Source organism: Lacerta agilis, chromosome 8, assembly GCF_009819535.1.
Source record: "Lacerta agilis isolate rLacAgi1 chromosome 8, rLacAgi1.pri, whole genome shotgun sequence".
In the NCBI taxonomy this organism is placed as follows: domain Eukaryota; kingdom Metazoa; phylum Chordata; class Lepidosauria; order Squamata; family Lacertidae; genus Lacerta; species Lacerta agilis.
The window spans coordinates 73,420,359-73,441,439 of record NC_046319.1 but is presented as its reverse complement, the minus strand read 5'-3'; the positions used below and the strand labels follow the sequence as shown (position 1 = coordinate 73,441,439).

Genomic DNA, 21,081 nt, shown 5'->3' with positions numbered 1-21,081 from the left:
GCGGAAAACATTTCTGACCTTCCGAACATTTCGGTGAGCCAGAGCCTTCTTGTGAACCACCCCATACATGGAGGTCATCCCAGGAGGATGGCCCCATAGCATCCAAGGGAGTCAGGAGAAAATGTGGGAGGGTCTTCTCAAGTGCCCAAAATGGGTCACAACGGATCTTGAGAAAGGCCTGAGTCCAGCTTATCACAGCCTGGGGGTTGTGACCTGTGCAAGTGGGTTGTGAGCTTTATACAGTGTTTGCTTAGATGCCTCAAATAATGGTAATTTAAAAAGGCAAATCTGCAGTTAAAATACATGAAACAGATGGCTGCTGAAGACCGGACATCCAAAATTCATAGAATCATAGAACTGTAGAGTTGGCAGGGACTGCAAGGGTCATCTAGTCCAACCCCCTACAATGCAGGAATGTCAGTTAAAGCATCCATGTGATGATAAGTTGTTGTTGTTGTTGTTGTTGTTGTTGTTGTTGTTGTTGTTGTTGTTTAATATGTATTTATATGGGATGCAGGTGGCTGTGGTCTAAACCACTGAGCCTCTTGGGCTTCCAGTCTGAAGGTCAGCGGTTCGAATCCGCTCAGTGGTGGTGAGCTCCCATTGCTCCGTCCCAGCTCCTGCCAACCTAGCAGTTTGAAAGGACACCATTGCAAGTAGATAAATAGGTACTGCTGTGGCGGGAAGGTAAACAGCGTTTCCGTGCGCTCTGGTTTCTGTCACGGTGTCCTGTTGCGCCAGAAGTGGTTTAGTCATGCTGGCCACATGACCCAGAAAGCTGTCTGTGGACGAACGCCGGCTCCCTCGGCCTGAAAGTGAGATGAGCACCGCAACCCCATATTCGCCTTTGATTGGACTTAACCGTCAAGGGATCCTTTACCTTTTTAAATATATAAAATATACAGTGGTACCTCGGGTTACAGACACCTTGAGTTACAGACACTTCGGGTTACAGACTCCACTAACCTGGAAGTAGTACCTCAGCTTAAGAACTTTACCTCAGGATGAGAACAGAAATCGCGCAGCGGGAGGCCCCATTAGCTAAAGTGGTACCTCAGGTTAAGAACGGTTTCATGTTAAGAACGGACCTCCGGAATGAATTAAGTTCATAACCAGAGGTACCACTGTATATGTATTTATACCCTGTCTTTTTCTGTGATGGGGCTCAAGGTGGCTTACAGATTAAAACCAAGAATCACTGAAATACATAGAAAAATGATTATTAAAATACAGTTATACATTGATAGAATTAAAACTAAATGGGTTGCCGTGCCATGCAAATTTGGCCTTGTGGGTTGCCATACCAAACCAGCTGGGAACTTCTCCAAAGGTGTTCACTCAGAAGTAAGTGGCAATGAGTTTGCTGGGGCTTTACTATCAAGTAAGTAGGTGTACGGCTGCAGCATTCGACTCTGGTCCTTCTCTATCTCTAGTCTTTCCAGAGATGTAAAGAGAAAATTTCTCTTGGCAGTTAAATCTCTCTCCTCCTTCTCTTCCCCCCAACCCCTTCCCCCCATCATTATAGGATGGTATATGCTGATGTTTCTCGTCGGCAGTCTTTGTGGCTTTATTTTTTTGAACTTTTAAAACATTTTTAATCTTTCCTTTTATCTTGCTTTAATCTGCTATCCTTTTGTGTGTGCACGCCTGTGAAAGATTTATAGTGTTTTTATTATGTATATGCATTCGGGAGGCCTTTGGGCTGTTGTGTGCGTTTTTAGAAAGCTAAATAATGATGATCTCATTATCAAATTGGGCCAGGCTTGTGTGCTGGAACTCTTGCAGAAGTACAGGAAAGCTCAAAAGGCCTGAGCCATTCCTGTTCTTGTTTTGTTTTTTTGAGGAGGCTGAGACGGAGGGAGATGAGTTACAGAGAAGATTCCTCTAAAAATCTCTTGCTGTACATTTTCCCCCATATAAGAGCTTTTCAGAAAATGAAATGCAGGTAGGTGACCACAGGTCTTCTGCTTTCCTTTCATTGGCACCTGTAACCTTCTAATTGCGGTGACCAGCGGTGGTGCGTTGATAAATTTTGAAGTGCAAGTGCTAGTCATGGCAGCTCCCTTCATAACAGGGCCGTCCTAGGACATATTGCTGCCTGGAGGGTAACAGCAAAAGGTGTATTTCCTTCTTCCCCCCACCATCACCCAAATTTAGGTGCATAATGCCCAAGGCTAGCTAAGTTCTTCTGGCACCTGACACAGAAAAGCTCACAAGCAACTCAGCCCAAGGCCACATTCACACTCATACATTGAAAGCACTCTTAAACAGCTGTAGATCTGTGAGGTGAGCACCCTTAAGAAACTACAGTTCCCTGGAACCTCCATGACTGTTAAAATGGAGGTATGGGTGGAATTAAAACCTATTTTGGTAGACTCGTAATCTGGGGAACCGGGTTCGCGTCTCCTCTCCTCCACATGCAGCTGCTGGGTGACCTTGGGCTAGTCACACTTCTCTGAAGTCTCTCAGCCCCACTCACCTCACAGAGTGTTTGTTGTGGGGGAGGAAGGGAAAGGAGAATGTTAGCCGCTTTGAGACTCCTTCGGGTAGTGAAAAGCGGGATATCAAATCCAAACTCTTCTTCTTCTTCTTCTATTTCTTAAAATAGAAACAACCTGCAAATGTGCTGCTGTTTCATGCCACCCTCAGTCTATTTCTTGAAACAGTCCCCTTGCTCTGCCAAATGATGGGACTTGCAAGAAGAAGAAGAAGAAGAAGAAGAAGAAGAAGAAGAAGAAGAAGAGTTTGGATTTTATATCCTGCTTTATCACTACCCGAAAGAGTCTCAAAGCGGCTCACATTCTCCTTTCCCTTCCTCCCCCACAACAAACACTCTGTGAGGTGAGTGGGGCCGAGAGACTTGGGAGGAGTGTGACTAGCCCAGCAGCTGCATGTGGAGGAGCAGAGACGCGAACCCGGTTCACCAGATTACGAGTTTACCGCTCTTAACCACTACACCACACCGGCTTCTGCCCTTGCCAAAAAGTCCCGCCTTTAAGCCTCCATAGGTCCATTGTGGCTTCTGTGTCATGGTAACTTGAAACAGTGAAAGAAAGTTGGCTAGGTGGAATGGTATCGGTAGTTCGGATTGGTCTGATTGTGCCCCCCCTCACTCTTGTCACATTCTAGCGTGACAGCGGCTGCCGTCGTACGCATGCTTATTTATTAATTTACTATATGAGTCACTCCCCCCCCCCAGAAAGGTGATCTCAAAGTGACTTGCAAAGCAAACATTAAAACAAGTGTAGAAAAACGCTCAGCAATAATATGCATCAAAGAGCAAAGATCCAGCTCAAAAAAATTAGCAGTAAATTAACGTCCAGTTCCTGGGTGAATGAAAATGTTTTGTCTGGCACCTAAAAACAGATATAGACTGCGTCAGGCAAGCCTCTCAGGGGAGAACGTGGAGACACCACTGAGAAGGCCCGTTCTTATGTCTCCACCCACTGCACCACATTCAGAGAAGAGCCTCGGGTGACATACAGTATGCAGGGTCTGGGTCAGTTCATGTGAACTTGGGAGCAGGCTCCATTTGGACTGGGTGTGAATGACTCCTGAGTGAACGCACCCAATATTGGAGTGTGTGAAATGAATTCCACGGGCATAGACTGCTAAAGCTCCAGGAACCCCCCCCCCCAATTTGCCTCCTTCACCCAAAGGCTCTTCTGTTTGCCTTCCTCCTCTCCAGCTTGTTTCTGTGAAAGGGATGCTGCCTCAGGCCCCCTTTCCACACCCACCCCTTCTCGATGCCTCTCTTCACAAAGAATACAGGGGGCAGGAGGCACCTTGGTTTGCCTTCTCTCGCAATGCCTGTTGGAGGATGTTTAGGGAGCCCGAGTGATGCTGAGAGTTTAGTCTCTTAACGCATCACTCCGGAATGTTGTTAATGCAATAGAGAACGGAGTGGCACAATTTTGCAAATTGAATGTGCATTCTAATCAATGTGGCTCGTTCAATTTGCAGGCATGAGAAATACGAATGCCACTCTTGGCGTCATTTGTGAAAACGCTCTGTTTATACAGCACACATATCAGCAGGAAGACAATAGCGGGCTTCTTTCTTTCTTTCTTTCTTTTGCTTCTCCTCCCCCTCTTGGGAGTTGAAGGCGGCTTGGAAAAATGGATCTGCAGCCTTTCCTGTGTATGCGCTCAATCCCACTTTCACCTCCGGCAAATGAGTTGGACAGTTCTTGGAATCACTTCCAAAACCTGTCCATGGCTTTTGACTGGAGAAGACTGGTCATGTCTATGCATGTATTTGAAGCATCTGGCATCCCTGTAGAATCCTGGGAACTGTGGTTCACCCCTCACAGAGCTGCAATTCCCAGGCTCCTTAACAAACTATGGTTCTCAGGGTGAATGGTGTGGATATGCCCTACAGGCACTGCCAGGCTGTCTCTATTTTCAGGTAGGATTTGGTCGCATACCGACAAATTTGGGTTGTGCAATTAAAGTTGATTTGGAGCTCTTGTGCAACAAATCCACTTACCCGATGGATCAGAAAAGTGTGACAAGGAAATCGAAGATGTAGTGGAAAGTGTGGGGTGATGCTTGCTTTTTTATCCTCTAGCTTCCCCTGACCCAATCATCATTAAATGTCATCTAATAACTCTCACAAGCAAAGAAGCATGAATGCCCAATAAACAGCTCATCTGGAAGCAGGTTCCAGGCTTCAGTGCTCCAGACAAAATGAACAAAATGAGGTGAGACCTCTCCCAAACTGCATTCAGTTCTCTTAGAAATGTCTGTTTCCTCCAGCTAAAAGTTCAGAGCTCCCTGTGAACTAATTTATTATTATTCCCATTGCACAGATGGGGAACTGAGGCTAGTTCTCAGTGGTTCTATAGCAGGGCGGAACTTGAAGACAGAAACTGATCTCTCCTTGAAAAATGATGTATTCTTATGCTTGGAGCAGCAACTGGGAAGGGAAAATAATGGGTTCCTTTGTGGCCAATCCAAAAGCGTAGCATTGAGCAGGCTCTGTGAGTGGAAATGTCAGGAATCCTGACCTTCTGCCCCTTCAGTGTCTGCATGAAATTCTTATATCTGGGTCTCCCAAAGTAAGAGACAAGCTTCGCTTTGGGAGCTATGGACAGTTGCCAAGGGAGAGGCAAGTTTCTTCCTGAGACGACACCTTCCCTGCCCACTTCAAATAGTGTGTGCTGTGATCGGCCAGAGTGCCCACCCATCCACACCCATTCAATTTCAAGGTTGGGGCTGTGGTACTGTATGCACCATATCTTTAAAGCACATGACATTTCCCCAAAGCACCCTGGGAACTGTAGTGTATCCAACAGAGCTACAATTCCCAGCACCCTTGACAAACCACAGGCTGTGTCCACACCATACTTTTAGCTTTGGAGGGCAGGGGTGGGCTCTCTTTTTTTAGAGTTGGTTTTTTCTGTTAAGGATGCTCTCTTAGGGACCTTCTAAGTGCATCTTTTCCTTTCTTTTTTGTTGTTGAAAAGAATTGCCACATGGTGTCAATTTCCTCTGGCCTACTCCAGTTGCTGGGTAGCCAAGTACCCCACACAGAAACTCACAAAGCAAGGCAGCTCCCCTGTACTTTGTACTTAGAGAAACCCTGCAGAGGTAGCCATGTCAATGAAGGCTAACATCTGTCCCCCAGGAAATGTTATCTACTCTTCTTTTAAAAAACCAAAACAAACAAATGCTGCTTATGAGAGGGGCCATCGCAACACCCTTTGGCGACAAATTCCACAGATTAGGTATGCATTGGGTGAAGAAATAACTTTGCCTTGTCGGTCCTAAGCCTACCGTCAATCAGATCCGTTGGATGAGCATGAATCCTAGTGTTTGGGGAGAGAATGAACAGCTCTGTTCACTGTTCTCGCTTTTCGGGCCAAGCCTCTTATATTGGACTAATTGTGGAAGATGGGCAGTGGGTTGGCGCTCCGCCTTCTGGCTCTAACGAGGCTCCCAATGGGAAGGACCCGGGAGGTCTTCACGCGCCATCCCTGGCTGCGGTCCATGAATCTCCCCTGGGGAGGTTCATTGCATGCCCTCCTTATTTTTTGCAAAATTAGTCAACTATGTTCCGCTTTAATTATTTTCGAGGATTGTTGCGGCGCATGGGTTAGTGGGAGCAGAACAAATGGCCTGGTGTTTCGGGTGGGGTGCAAGCAGGCAATCCTGGAGGGTGGGCTAGCAGGAGAGGCCTCAGGTTTGGACGGACAAGCATCTGCAGAGCTGTCTTGGGTGTGTGATGGGCTGTTGACCTTGTCGAGGGGAGTCTGACCTTGGCCGTCACAGCCGGCTGCGCAGTAGGTGCCACGGAGACCCTTTGAGCAGAGGGGAGGCGGGTGGGAGAAGAGGAAGGAGCTGACACAGCATTAAACCGTAGCAGCCCCCCCTCCCCTCCCACCACACACCAGAGTTATGGCACCTAGCAACAGCCGATGGGGGCGTTGCTAAGGCAACCGGGATGGTGATGCGGCAGCTGCTAGTGACACAAGCTAGGATGGAGGAGGCTGCTGGGTAACCCTGGGGTCAGGTCCCAGCCACAGACCCCTTTTTCTTCCTCAGCTCAGTTATTGATACTGATATTGGGGGTGGTAGAAACAAAATAGGGGCCGGAGACTTCACAGCTGTGCACGCAGGGGCTGGGAACGATCTCAGCTAGTCAGAAGTGTGTTTGCTCCCTGTCACGTTTCCAGACAGACCCAGTGCTTGCACTGCAAGTATGTGTGGATGGAGGACAGGCACAGGATGTTTTCTTAACAGCCTGAGCAAGCATCAGGTGGTGCAGTGGGTCGTCGCGTCTGGCTGTTAACCAGAAGGCTGGTGGTTCAAGCCCACCCAGGAACAACTGTGGGAAGATCCCTGTGTTGCAGGAGGTTGGACTAGATGACCCTAGGAACTGTAATTCACCTCTCACAAAACTGCAATTCCCAGCACCTTGGCAAACTACAGTTCCCAGGATTCTTTTGGGCTTGTGTGCTTTAAATGTATGATACGTGTACATATACATGTCACATTAGTTTGGAGCTTAACTCTATGAGATAGATAGATAGATAGATAGATAGATAAGAAATTCCTGTACTACAAGGCCGAGTACTACTCGGATAGCATTCAGGTGAGTCCTTGGTTAAAGCCCCAAATAGAAAGAGCTCAGCTTCTCTCCGAATACCTCCCCCCTCCCCCACAAAATAAGTTAATAAATAAATACACACACAACTCAATTTTCAACAGGACCTCGGCACCAAAGTTATATAGCTGGGCCTGATCATTACTCCTATGGTCAAAAATTTCAAATTCTGTGCCAAGCGAAGCTGGCGCTGATTATGGGAAGCCCGGAAAAGAATTTATGCAGGTCAGTAAAAAAGAAAAAGGAATCTATGCAAACTTTGTTGCTTGCATAAACATGCTTTGTTTGCATGCTGTGCATCTGAGCTTGTCATCTCTGTGTGCTTCTCCGCAGAATTGGGAACATACTTTCCTTGGAGGGGAAAGAGTGGCAGGGAGCGGGGAGGAGCAAAGCGGAGGTGGGTGGCGTGGGGGACGTGGTAGAGGTGGTTGACAAAAATAAACTGGTGTTTCTCAACGTTTTAGAGGGTGCGTCTCTCTCTCCCCACCCCCCAACCTGGCTGCCTTCTCCCTTCCAACACAGTTCCTCCTAACTGCAGAGGGAACATGCAACCTCTTTGGTGTGCAAATATTTCTGGCTAGGGTCACTAGTTTGGTCCATCTATACCAGAAGCAGCCTGGATCCTGCAGTCTTCATCTGATGTCCTCCTCTGTATGCCCTGTCTGAGGAAAGTGCAGAGAGTGCCTGCATGACAGGACTTTGAGTGGTGGTCTCCCCATCTGCGAAATGTTCTCCTTTGAAAAGTGTACCTTGCACCATCTCTTTCAGTTTTTAAGCTCCAGGCTAAGACCTTTCTGTTTAGCCAGGTCTTTGGTTCATTAATGTCGCCTCCTATGGCGGTGCTTATCTTTTGGTGAGGTGGGTTGGACTTGGTCCATAATTTGTTCCTGGATGAGGAGGTTGTGCATTTTTTAATTGCCAGTGGTTTTTAAAAATATTTTCTCTGGTTTTAAATTGTTTTGACGTGTTGCATTTTATTTTTGTCTAGTCAACCTTAGACTGGGGTGGGGGTGGGTAAAAAGTGACACATCAATTCATTAAATAAAAATTAATGGAGGATTGAGCAGATGATACCAGTAGTGGGTCCAATGGTCAGGAAGGTGGTTTCTGCTCACGCTGTCGATGGAAGTGAGGGCCAGATGGGGCTTGCCAACCTGCGAAGGTAGTCCATCTAGGAGAAGGAAAACTCTGGTCCTAAAACCTGCTCTGCCTTCTGAGATATCTTCAGGAGAAGAACATGCTAAGGAGTAAACCCTACACAAATCTGGAGTGGAGTTTCTAAGATGGTTGGATAGCACCTTGTACGCCTCCCTCTGGCAACTCCTGCAGCCAAGCGTATTGCTCTGCTTTCCTCTGGGCCACATCAGCGCGGCCGAGAGGTGGGTCTTGTCGTCTGGGCAGCCCAGGACCTTCACGCACACTGCCCTGCTTGCACCCCGGGGAGGTCACTTCGTTGCTGCTAATGCAGCGGTTTAACTTCACCCCTTGAGGCGCACGCCATTGTTTCTCTGCCAGCAATGAAATGGATCGGCAGTAGAGTCAGGACAGGCAGAAGAAAGTACAGTGCTTCTTTCAAACAACTTGGTTACCGAGTCCACTGCCACAAGATAGCTTTAAGTGACTTAATAGGGGATTAGGGAAATTCTTGGAAGAGGATGGTTGAGTAGTATTATGGGATTCCCACTGCAGCAGGGGGAGCTGTTGTAAGAGCTGGAAAGGAAGTTGGGTCTCTGAGCTTACCTGCATTGTCCCTGCTTCACAAAGAAGGGTGCATCCCTAAAGCAGGCAACGGCCTCTGGGGAGGTGCCCGTTGAAATGCTTGTTTAATTAAGGGGTGAATGAAATTTTTGTGTGTGCACGTAAGCAAAGGTTTGCTAATGAAGAGCAGGTGTCTTCTAATGAGGGTTAGAATTATGGAGCCAGCTCCAATTATCGGGGAAGGGGAATTAATTTCATGCAGGAGAAACGTGCCGCCAGTTTCCAAGAGGAGAGCCCCGATACCTCCCAAGGTGTTGTGAGCTCACAGTGGAGGGGCACTGGGGTCCTGGATGCATGTGGCAGCCTCTCTTTCTGCTGTGGCTCGGATATCAGGTTTAGGCTCATGTCTTCCGCCAAGAGCATTTATAGACAGAAGAGCGAGTGTGAGTTGAGCCTGCCTCTCCCCACAACTCCTTGGTGTTTGTCTCAGCTCTGCTTTCTGCTGTCTAAGTAACCCTCCTCACCTCTGGAGTAACTGTACTCCCCTTAGAGGGCGATGCTCACAATCCATCTGCTGCCAAATTCTACAGATTCTCTACTTCCCTGTTCCTTTAAAACAAAAGACAAAACATCCTCATTCTCAGGCAGAACCAGGATCAAGATTACTGTGCTTGCTACCTTTCTGCAGCTTCTGCTGCTGTACATCCTGGCTAGGGCTGAAGGGCTTTTCAGCCCAGCCACACTTGAGGGGTGACAGCTTCCCCATCCCTCTCATTGTGCAATCTTGCAGCCTTTGTGCAACTCGTTTTGGGTCCTTAGATCACAAATAGAGCGATTCACAAATAGAAACACTCCTGGGTATAGGAAACCCCCAAATCTACTCGTCCTCTCCTGCCAGTTCCTGGAATCTCAGGTTGACTTCTGGGGCAGAGACAGATTGACAAATGGAAGGAAACCCGAGAGGAGTCACAACGATGATGAATGTGCCACCGCAAGGCAGTTTGGGAGAGATTTACAGAGCTGAAAGCTCAGTTCTGCTGTTCAGAACTGGGATATGCAAGCACTGTTGGCGTGTTGTGTGTGTGTGCATGCTCGCTCGCTGGCTAGTTGCAGGCACACGCCTTGCCTTCGTGTCGGTGTTGTCGCTTCAGGATTTATAGATCTGTGCTGGAGTTGCACATGGGGATCTGCAAAGCCTTTTCCAGGTAGCCCTAAGTTTGGTGACTGGGAGTGTTGTTTGTCTGAGCACTTTTGATCCTTGCCACCAAGGCCGACCCCTGCCAGTCTCTGTGGCTGAGGGGGACCTGCACAGCGTCTGCTGTCTACAGATCTGGTTTTCTGGACTTTTTTGGGGGGGGTAGTCTGGTGGCAGGGGGAGGGCAGCATCTGTCTACACGGAAGCTGCACCTTCCACCTGGGAAGTATTTCCTCCAATACTGGAAGTGCATCGGCTTATGCTTACTCGCTGGTAAAAGGCATTCTGTCCTGAAGGACACAAGAGGAGACCCTCATTGAGAAAGGTATCTCCAGCATCTCTCTCTCTCTCTCTCTCTCTCTCTCTCTCTCTCTCTCTCTCTCTCAGAGATATACTCTGTTTGAGTATGGAAGCTATTTTTTGCTACGATGACTAATATTATTCCACAGCAGACATGAGCAGTCTGGCCCAAGGACCATGCGTGGTCCTTGGCCTAATTTCATGTAGGTGGCATGGAGGGGGAAACTGGGGTGGAAGAGGCAGAAAGAAAGCCAGAGAGAGAGAATAGGAATGTCCTCACTTTTGGTTTGGCCTCATCCACCTGCTGCTCTGGCCCCCAACAATTTATCCCTGAGGGAAAGTGGCCCTCAACATGAGAAACGGCTCCCTGCCCATACGGTAATTCCCAATATTCATAACACACTTAAATCAATTTTTGCTCATCTTTTCTGAGCCTGGGTACTGAAAGTCGGCCAGAATGAAAAAGATCCAGGTTGGATGTAACACTAAACTGTAGTTCGGCACTACTTGCAATGAGCCTGCTAGATTCTTGGGCTTGTGTGCTCTCTCCCTCTCCTCCAAGGCGCACCAGGGGAGATCGAAACACTTGCTTCCTTGTTTAAACGAATCACAGTTTGTCATTATGCACGAGCTGGGCCAAACTGAGCTTAAACTGTGTTTTATTGAAACAGGGTTTAGAGTTGCATCTGAACCAGGCCGGCGGCTTTCCTTTGGGATATACCGAGGCTCTGAATTGAATCCTTTGCTAAGGAATTTGGACAGCGCAAGCCGAAAGCGAGATGGTTGTTCAGCACCATGTTGACATAACCTGTAATAACCTCCTGCCATCTCATCTCCGCTGCTCTCACTTCTGCACCAAACTGAGGATGCAGAAGTCGCTACCTGCCTGATCTCTAAATCCTGACACACACACACACACACACACACACACACACACATGCTGTTGGGGCGCTGGTGCTGGTAGATGGGGGTGGAGTCTTCCTCCATTGATGGCTTTGCACGACAAAGAGGATTTACCAAGAGGATTTTGCAGCAGTGGCGAACAACACTTGGGAAACAGCACTGTCAAGAGGGAGAGAGGTTCCTACAACACGTAGCTAAAGTAACTCCCACCTCCCCTTTGGCTGGCACTGCTGGCTGCAGCTCTGTGGCTCCTCCCTTCCCCAGCATGACCGGATCATGCCATGATAATGGTGGGCTCCTCTAAAGGGGCAAAGAGGAGATGAATGTGCTTTGCATGGTGGAGTGGTTTGGAAAATACAGGGAAAAGAGACAGAATTATAGGCATACACCCAGAAAGTGAGGAATCTGACCTTTGCTCAGTTGCCAGGGCAGTTCTCAGGACCCTTTCATTGAGCATCTGACTTCTCTGGGGACTAGAGAAGGGCTGCCTGCTGAGAACTGGCAAGCTTTGCCCGGTTTCAATTCTCAAATGTCTCATTGGCATGCGATAAAAGTTATTCAGACACTGCCAAAGAATATGGAGAAGGACAAGTCGCTTTCTGGACCTGTCGCTCCACCCCAGAGTGGCTCAGAACCTGCAATTAAGAGTGTAATCTACCCGCAAATTCATCACATTCTCTCTCTTTTTTTTAAAAGTATCTTTCAGAAAGGCTTTAACTCTTAAGTTGTGTCATACTCGTATACCCACCAAAATGAATGGACCTAAGTTAATGATGCCCATTATTTCAGTGAGTCTACTCAGAGTAAAGCTGAGTTGGCTATGCCGATCTGTTTTTAAACCTTTTTTTCAAAAAGATGAAAGAGTCAGTGTACATCCATATTACTCTCATGTCTTCCCAACAAAGCACCCTGGGAATGTGTGTTTGGTTTTAAAAATAAATAAAGAGAAGCTCTTTATTTCCAGGGTTTTCAGAAGCTTGCAATAAAGCGCTGTGTGGGCAACCCCATGTAGCACAAGCACAACCCAAACATACAGGGCACATCTGCTGCACAATGTAAAGAGAAGTACTAGCAAGGAGAGTCCTCTCAAACATGACCTTTCAATCCTTGGTGCCACTATATCGTCTTGAAGGTAAAAAGTGTCTTGGCAACAGGCCTAGCCAGAGGCACTACAGAACTCCTTTGACCTATCCGTAATTGTTTTATGGCTCTGAGATCAGACCAGCCCATCTCTCAGAAACCCTTGGCCTGAGAAAAGTTGAGGCATTTAATCAGGTATATTTTTGCATAGCAGACAGGGGCTTCTATAAGGAGGCAATTTATCTTGAAATGGGTACAGACCTGCCTCATTGTCTTGGGATGGAAATGTTGTTTACAGTCTCTAAGGGTCTGTCTAGACATGGGGTATCCCCATATTGTGCCTTCCAGAAGCTTTGGGCTATGGTTGTGTACACATTGTACCTTTGAAGCACTGCCAAAGCACATTCCTTCCCTCAAAGAATTCTGGGCACTGTAGTTTGACCATCACAGAGTTACAATTCCCAGCAACCCTTAGCGGACTACAGCCCCCAGGATTCTTTGAGGGAAAGAATGTGCTTTGAGTGTGCTTTAAGTACAGTGGTACCTCGGGTTACAAACACTTCGGGTTACAGACTCAGTTAACCCGGAAGTAGTACCTCGGGTTAAGAACTTTGTCCCAGGGTGAGGATAGAAATCACACGCCGGCAGCATGGTGGCAGCGGGAGGCCCCAGTAGCGAAAGTGTGCCTCAGGTTAAGAACAGTTTCAGGTTAAGAACGGACCTCCGGAACGAATTATGTTTGTAACCTGAGGTACCACTGTACCTGCTGGACTGATGGGAATTGTAGTCTACAACCTCTGGAGGGCACTATGTTGACTAGCCCTGATCTGGACATTACACAGCAACAGCGGCAACTCCCTTTCTTGGGCCTCAATCCAGATTGGGATTGCGGCACACAAGGATGACTCTTAACCTCTTTCTCCCTGTGCCACATTCCTGATGCAAACCACCTTATCAGCCAAAAAGGAACTAGTGGGGTGGTGGCAGCGGAGGGGGATTTTAGACAAGGAGGAAGTGGTTGAATCCTCTTTCCTGCATGCTGTGATCCTGGTATGACTGCTGGTTCTGTGCAAAAAGAAAAAAGAAAACAAGGGGAAGGGAAAAGAGGAAGTGGCTGTTGCTAAGCATGCTTAGCATATTGTGCAGTTTGACTTGGACTACTTGTGACAGCCCTGCTCCCTCCTTGACAAGCTGAACCCCAGCCACTAGGCATGTATGCAAAAACAATAACGTCCAGCTTCAAATAGGCAGTAAAACCAGACATAGACATCCCATAGCACCTTGCACCTGCCTGCCTGCCTGCCTCCGTGTGTGTGTGTGTGTGTGTGTGTGTGTTTGTGCGTGTGTGTGTGTGTTGCACATATTTTTGGCTGTTTCGTTGGGGGAGTGTAGCCTGTTGTTGTTTTTGGTAAGGGTGTTGCCTGACATTTTTGGCTGTGTTTTATTTGTGTTTGGGGGGATATAGGTGAGATTCCGTTGTTGTTGTTGTTGTTGTTGTTGTTGTTGTTGGGGTGCTGCTGGTGGTTTTCAGCATTGTCAGTTTTTCCTCCTCCTGTGAAGTGGGTATTTTGTGGGTCCCTCAAGTTATTTCAAAATGTGGCCCCTGAGCCCAAAACATTTGGAGACCCCTGACTTAGCGGATCACAGTTGCACAGTCCTGCTCCAATTGATACCTTTTGTATGTTGGTCTGTATCTGAGAGCCTGGAACAGACATGGGCTCAGTTTGCACATCACCCTAAACCTTGGCTTAAGTGCTACATTTACGAGCTGGAACAAGCCAGAGCAAAGCCTTGGGCTCGCTTGCTCTCTTCTCCTCCTGCCGAGAAAAGGATTTTGCCAGCATTTTGTTCCAGTTTCAAGAATCTTGGCTTGTTGCATCGTATCAGATCATTGTTTAAAACATGCTCTGGTTAGTTAAACAAGCCAGCTTCATAACTCAGGGTTTGAAATTGGTTTGTTATAAACCATGATCTCTGGTTGGTACGGCACAACGAGCCAAGATTCTGTGAAACGGAAATTAAACACTGGCAAAGGGGAATTGGGGCGAGAGCCAGTGTGTGAACTCAAGGCCTTGCCTGGGCTCACTTTCACTCATGTATGTCGTTCTAAGCCAGGGATGGGCTAGCTTCTCGGGGTCAAGGGGCCGCATTCCCAGGGGAAAACGATCGGGATCACACACAGTGGGCAGCAAGCAGGGCCAAAGCAAAAAGTAGGTGGGGCCTGAAAGAGTGGAAGCTGCCCACTAGGGCACTTGGGGCACTGCCCCACCAAGCTCACCCACCTGCCTGCCTTCTTACCTAGAATCGGCTTCCTTCTCCTTAATCTCAGTGTTGTCCTAGAAGACGAGGATGACGGAGACAAAAATAGAATACTTGGCTCTGCCTCCTCTTAACTGTATGTGCTTCCTGTCTTCTTCCCCACTGGTCCAATGGGCGCCATCCGCCAAAAGAATGTGTTGCGGGTCTCCAGCTGTTTTTGGACTACAACTCCCACCATCCCTAGCTAGCAGGACCAATGGTCAGGGATGGTGGGAATTGAAGTCCAAAAAACAGCTGGAGACCAGGCTCTAAACGATGGTTTAGATTTATGTCCATTATAGCCCCTCTCACACTTAGTTCTCATTAGGATGCTAAACTGCCTCTGGGGTGTTACCACTTTGAGGCTGTGATTTGGATTCCCATGATAGACTATTTGTGCGGGTGTATCCCCTGCACATGTCAGTGCAGAAGGCGAGGCTAGACCCTCTGACAGTGCTTGTTTTCTGTGTGGGGGAATGTTGTTGTTGTTGTTGTTTATCAGCATTTTTCCACGGAGGAACATTGCCTCACCTGCAGGAGCCCCCACCTGCAGCCTGAAGTGGTGCAGCTCAAGCCCTGATTTATCAACACCTAGGCCTCAACCTCAATATCGCCCCATCTACCTCTGCCCGCACCCATGCTCCACTTTGTATTTCTAATGAGCTTTATTTGTGCACTTATTACATTTGTACTCAACCTTTCCTTCAATGAGTTCAAAGTAGCATACATGGCCTGCATATTCCTACAGCACATACACTAAAATTGGAACGATGCAGAGAAGAATAGCCTGGCCGCTGCACAAGCATGACACTCAAATTTGTGACGCGTTCCACATTTTTCCAATAATGCTTTCACACCCATGGTTACCCCACCCCCTCATGTTATCCTCACAGCAACCATGTGAAGTGGTCACAGGTCCAAAATCGCCCAGTGGACTTCATGGCTGAGTAGGGATTTGAACTTGAGTTTTCCCAGCTCAGTGCTCTAACCACTACACAACAATGGAGGCAGAAGTGGAGTCACGTCAGTCTGCTGTGACATGGCACTTGGGGTGTCCAGTAGCACTGATGCAGACTTCTCCCCTGACAGTCTGGATCTCGATTGGCGCCTCCAACCTGCTGGGATATTTCCCAGAATTCAGTTCCTTCAGCTCCCCATTCTCAACCCCTTCCCCCTCCTAGATATCTTGGCCAACAGTGTGACGCAGCAGCAGCAGCAGCAGCAGCAGCAGCAGCAAAAGAAAAAAGCTAGTGCTATTTTAGGCTGCATCAGCAGAAATATAGTGTCCTGATCAAGGGAAGTCATAGTACCACTCTGTTCTGCCTGGGTCCAGTTCTGGGTGCCACAATTTAAGAAGGATGTTGACAAGCTGGAACGTGTGCAGAGGAGGGAGATCAAGATCTCTATGAGAAACAGTTGAAGGAGCTGGGTATATTTAGCCTGGAAAAGAGGAGACAGAGAGATCATAGAAAATGGGAAGGGACCATGAGGGTCAACCTCCTGCAATGGAGGAATCTTGCACCCAACGTGGGGCTTAAACCCAAAACCTTTGAAGATGGCTATCATATCTAAAGGGCTGTCACATGGAAGATGGAGCAGGTTTGTTTTCTCCTGCTCCAGAGGGTAGGACCCAAACCAATGGATTCAAGTTACAAGAAAGGAGATTCTGACTAAACATCAGGAAGAACTTTCTGGTGGTTAGAGCTGTTTGACAGTGGAACAGACTCCCATGAGAGGTGGTGAGCTCGCCTTCCTTGGAGGTTTTAAAGCAGAGTTTGGATGACCATCTGTTACGCATGATCTAGTTGAGATTCCTGCATTTGCAATGAGTTGGGCTAGATGACACTCCAGGTCCCTTCCAAGTCTACAATTCCACAATTCTATATCCATGAGTTTGATGAGATATATTATTTTTTCCAGTTTATTTCCCACCTTCACCATCTGGTCCCAGGGCATGGTGCAGCAATTTCAAAAAATCAATAATGCACGATCACGGGAATAAGGTGGGTTCCGAAAGCATATACCTCACATGTCAAACGCCACGTCCCTTGGGAGAGAACCTGCTGCTGTTTTGCACATCTTACTGTTAAGTTGCCCTACTGATGATTTAAAATAGCTCTGTGCAGGGACCTGCAACAGCCCTGCAGTCTCACAATGTGGGTCTCACCTTCTCCTGTGAGTTATATTCTGTGGTGTTAGCTCTTGATCCAGCCGCTTGCACATTTTCACATGATTGTTATTTTCTTGCTTCGTTGGCCATAGGGTATTTAACCTCCGTAATGATAATACATTCATGGATTGTGTCAACACTTGAATTAAACCTTTGGTTCTCTAGTGCTTTCACATGAAGGGATCATGGGCTGCTTTGATTGAGGTGGCACTAGAAACTGCAGCTTCTAGTGCATGTTAAGTAACAAAAGCTTTTTCGAGTGCCTTCGTTCCTTTCAACATCCATTGTTCTCTGCGGCCTCTAGATCGGGAAGATGTTCTTGCAATCCTGCAGGTGTGTGTACGGTTATCGTGGGTAGGAATCGTTGTGTATGCTGCGCTGCAAATTATAAAATGAAAACCCAGGTATCTATAACAAGCTTTCTGCCATATATAAATTTATGCCCTGGTAACCTCAAGGTGGTATTCAACTAAGTTGTACCCACAGCGGACTCATTAAAACCATTGAACTTGGCTAAGTTAGGACCAGTAATTTCAATGGGTCTGCTCGGAGTGAAACCTAGCTGAATGCTACCCCCTTGATTATTGAATCTTTGGGCCTGGGCTCAAAGCTCCTGCTTGTGCAGAATGTCACAGCTAGACTCTTGGTGGAGATAGTAAACTACTGCCAGCAAATCAGCCTGCTCCTTAATAGCTTGCACAGGCTGCCCATTTGTTACTGGGCCAAGGTCAAAATTCTTACATTAATTTACAAGACTCTTCACAATTTGGGCCAAGGATATCTTAAGGATCTGGTCCCTTATATCCAAGCCCATGTCCACTGGAAGCTGTGCATTCAAAAGTGTGGATAATAATAATAATAATAATAATAATAATAATAATAATAATAATAGTTGTTGTTGTTGTTGTTGTTGTTGTTTTGTTATTTCTTCCCTCCCGGCTGAGATTAGACAAGCCTATGGACCCTTCTTCTCTTTTTTTCTCAAGCAGACATTTTAAGGAAGTTTTCTGTTTTTATTCATTTTACTCATTACACCCTGTAGAAGCCTCAACAATAAAGCGTTACAGAAATACCTTAAGTAATTTTTTTTTTAAAAAATCAATATATTCCACAAATAAAGCAAACGGTCAAATATGTACTTGGGCCACATTCACACAATTTATTTATTGCATACCACCGTTATCTTCCAAGGTGCTCAAGGTGGTTGTACAAGGTTCTCCATGTCTGCGTTTCATCCTCACAACAACCCTGTGAGGTAGGTTAGGCTAAGAGATGGTGACTGGCCCAAGGTCACCCAGTGTTAGTTTCATGGTCGAGTGGGGATTCAAATGCTGGTACCCCAGGTCATAGCCCAAACTCCAACCATTATGTCAAAGAATTCTGGGAGCTGTAGTTTCTTAAGGGTGCTGGGAGTTGTTAGGAAATTCCTATTCATCTCACAGAACTACCATTCCCAGAGTCCTTTAACAGTCAGTCCCTCTCCCCAGGGAACTCTGGGAATTGTAGCTCTGTGCTGGGAACAGTGGTCTCCTAACAACTCTCAGCAACCTTAAGAAACTGCAGCTCTTTGGAGGAAGTCATGACTGTTTTAGTATAATAATGCTTTAAACATATGGCATATGCGGGTGGCGCTGTGGTCTAAACAACTGAGCCTCTTGGGCTTGCCGATCGGAAGGTCGGCGGTTCGAATACCCACAATGGAGTGAGCTCCCATTGCTCTGTCCCAGCTCCTGCCAACCTAGCAGTTCGAAAGCACGTCAAAGTGCAAGTAGATAAATAGGAAGGTAAATGGCGTTTCCGTGCGCTCTTCCTTCACTGTGTTCTGTTGCGCCCGGAGCTGTTTAGACATGCTGGCCACATGACCTGGAAAGCTGTCTGTGGCCAAATGCCGGCTCCCTTGGCCTGAAAAGCGAGATGAGCGCCACAACCCCATAGTCGCCTTTGACTGGACTTAACCGTCCAGGGGTCTATCTTTACCGTTACCTTTATGACATGAACGTTTCCTTGGTTTGCATAAGTTACGCTGCTTGTTTTAGCTTGTATGTGTGTCAGGATGTTTGTGAGATTATGATGGTGGTGATGATTTCTTTTCTATACCACTTTATATTTTAAAGGGAAAAACATCTCAGAGCAGTTCACAACACATTAAAACATTTTTAAAACCCCAAAATAAAACAAATTCAAGCATCAAGGAAAATATTTCTGATCCTTCTGTAAGTGACGTTTTCCTTTCCCCATACTTGGTGAGTGAGAATGAGTAAGGAACTATATGGAACCCTGGAGCTCCAGCCGATCTCTGCCTTCCGACATCCCACCAGGCATTGCCCAAACATGTTTCAAGTTTATCTTTGCGCCTGGGAAGTCTCAAATGGTGCCTTTGTTTTGATTGTTTTCGGGGGGAAGGAGGAAGAACAGAAGGAATTCTAGGGAGCCAAACTCTGCGGATGATAAATTCCGCACTGTCGAAGTGCAGTGATGGAAGGGAAGCATTCCAACCCCACCCCTCTGCAATTACGATAATAATAATAAAAAGGTTTGCCCTATCAGACTCCTGCCCACATTTCCATTCTCGCAATCAGATCGCTTAAAGAGTGATGGAAAGAATGTTTGTCACTCTTTGAGTCGTGCACACGGGTGGAATAAGGATTCTCCCATGTGTCGGTGGTAAGAATACAGAGCCTGGGGGTGGTGTTAATTCTGGGTTAATCCATCTAGAGTGCATATATGCTTTTGTATTTCTACTTGTGGAATGGGATGGGAAGAAGCATAATGTAACAGAGAAGTGCAGAGTATTTGAGGACCGGGACATTCGCAGGGAAACCAAAATGCTTGTTTACAAAGCTATTGTACTACCAACCTTAATGTATGCTTATGAAACATGGACCACTTATAAACACCATCTCTAACTCCTCGAAAGATTCCATCAACGATGTCTCCGAAAATTTTTACACATCACTTGAGAATACAGGTGAACTAATACCAGTGTTCTGGAAGAAGCAAAGATCACCAGTTTCAAAGCAATGAGTCTTCAACATCAACTTCATGTTGTGCAGATGCCTGATTATCGTCTTCTAAAGCAACTACTCTATTTCGGACTTTAAAAATGAAAAGCGTAATACTGGTGGTCAACAAAAGAGGTTTAAAGACTGTCTCAAGGCAAATCTTTAAAAATGTAGTATAAACACCAACAATTGGGAAACACTTGCCTGCGAGCGCTCCAGTTGGAGAACAGCCTTTACCAAAGGCGTCATGGGCTTTGAAGACACTTGAACTCAGGATGCAAGGGAGAAACATGCTAAGAGGAAGGCACGCTTGGCAAATCCACACCGTGATCAACTCCCATCCGGAAACCAATGTCCCCACTGTGGAAGGACGTTTGGATCCAGAACTGGCCTCCACAGTCACTTACGGACTCATTGTTGAAACCGTGTTTATGGAAGACAGTCTTACTCAGCTACGAGGGATCGCAGAAGAGGAGGAGGAGGAAGAGTGTAATAGAACAGAAGGCAAGGTGAACCCAGGACTCTTCCTGTCCTTAAAATAGGTCAGCATTTTTTCTTCTTGCTGTTGGAAGACATCAGGGATGGGGAACATGCAGCCCTCCAGATATTGTTGGACTCAACTCCCATAACCTCTTACCATTGGCTCTTACTTGCTGGCTGGAGCTTATGGGAGTTAGGGTTAGGAGTCCAACAACCTCTGGAAGTTCACATACTCCCCATCCTTGGATTGCAGATGAGCCAAGTAGGGCAGGAATTGACAGTCTGTCTTTCTTGTGCAGAAAAGTATTGAGCTCTCTCGATGTTTGGAGGGGGAGGAAGAATTTAGCTTGTCTCACCCTTTTGCTCAGTTGCCATAACGTCTTTAAAAAGATAGAGACAATGCATATGAAGTTAGCGCGAGTGTAGGATCGTTCAGGTGCTGTGCCAAATATGCATTTTGGGAGCAGGCCAGCAAGCTGTCTTCCCTACCAGCACACAAACACTCTCTGCACCGTGTGCATTCTGAGTCACCTCTGAGCAGCCCTAAAAACTCTCTATGGGGATTTAATTGCAAATGACTGATCTAAGGCGGCAGATATAGTTGTCCGAAAAGGAGGGGATTGGGGGCATTTTAACTGCTGCAGCTTTTTGTGTCACAGTCCTCTTTCTGTAGGCGTTCTCCCAGTTCATGTAACACCATATATTGGCCATTGATTAGCAGTCGATTCAGGGACAGGTGAAATAAATGACTGCAGAATCAGCCCCTGGAACTTTCTGCCACTAGTCGTGCCACCACCAGGTTGCTACTTGCTTTGACGGCTTCATACTATTCACCACGGTGTCTAAAC

The 21,081-nt window shown here is 46.9% G+C and overlaps 1 protein-coding gene and 1 non-coding gene across 2 annotated transcripts in view; both read left to right on the top strand.

The window, feature by feature from the left end:
- Positions 1 to 21,081, top strand: part of CADM4 (cell adhesion molecule 4) — a 122,838-nt gene that overhangs the window by 51,623 nt on the left and 50,134 nt on the right. The window lies entirely within an intron of this gene.
- On the top strand, positions 15,314 to 15,420 carry LOC117052529. Its single transcript, XR_004427269.1, has one exon. It is a non-coding gene; the product is annotated as a U6 spliceosomal RNA (small nuclear RNA).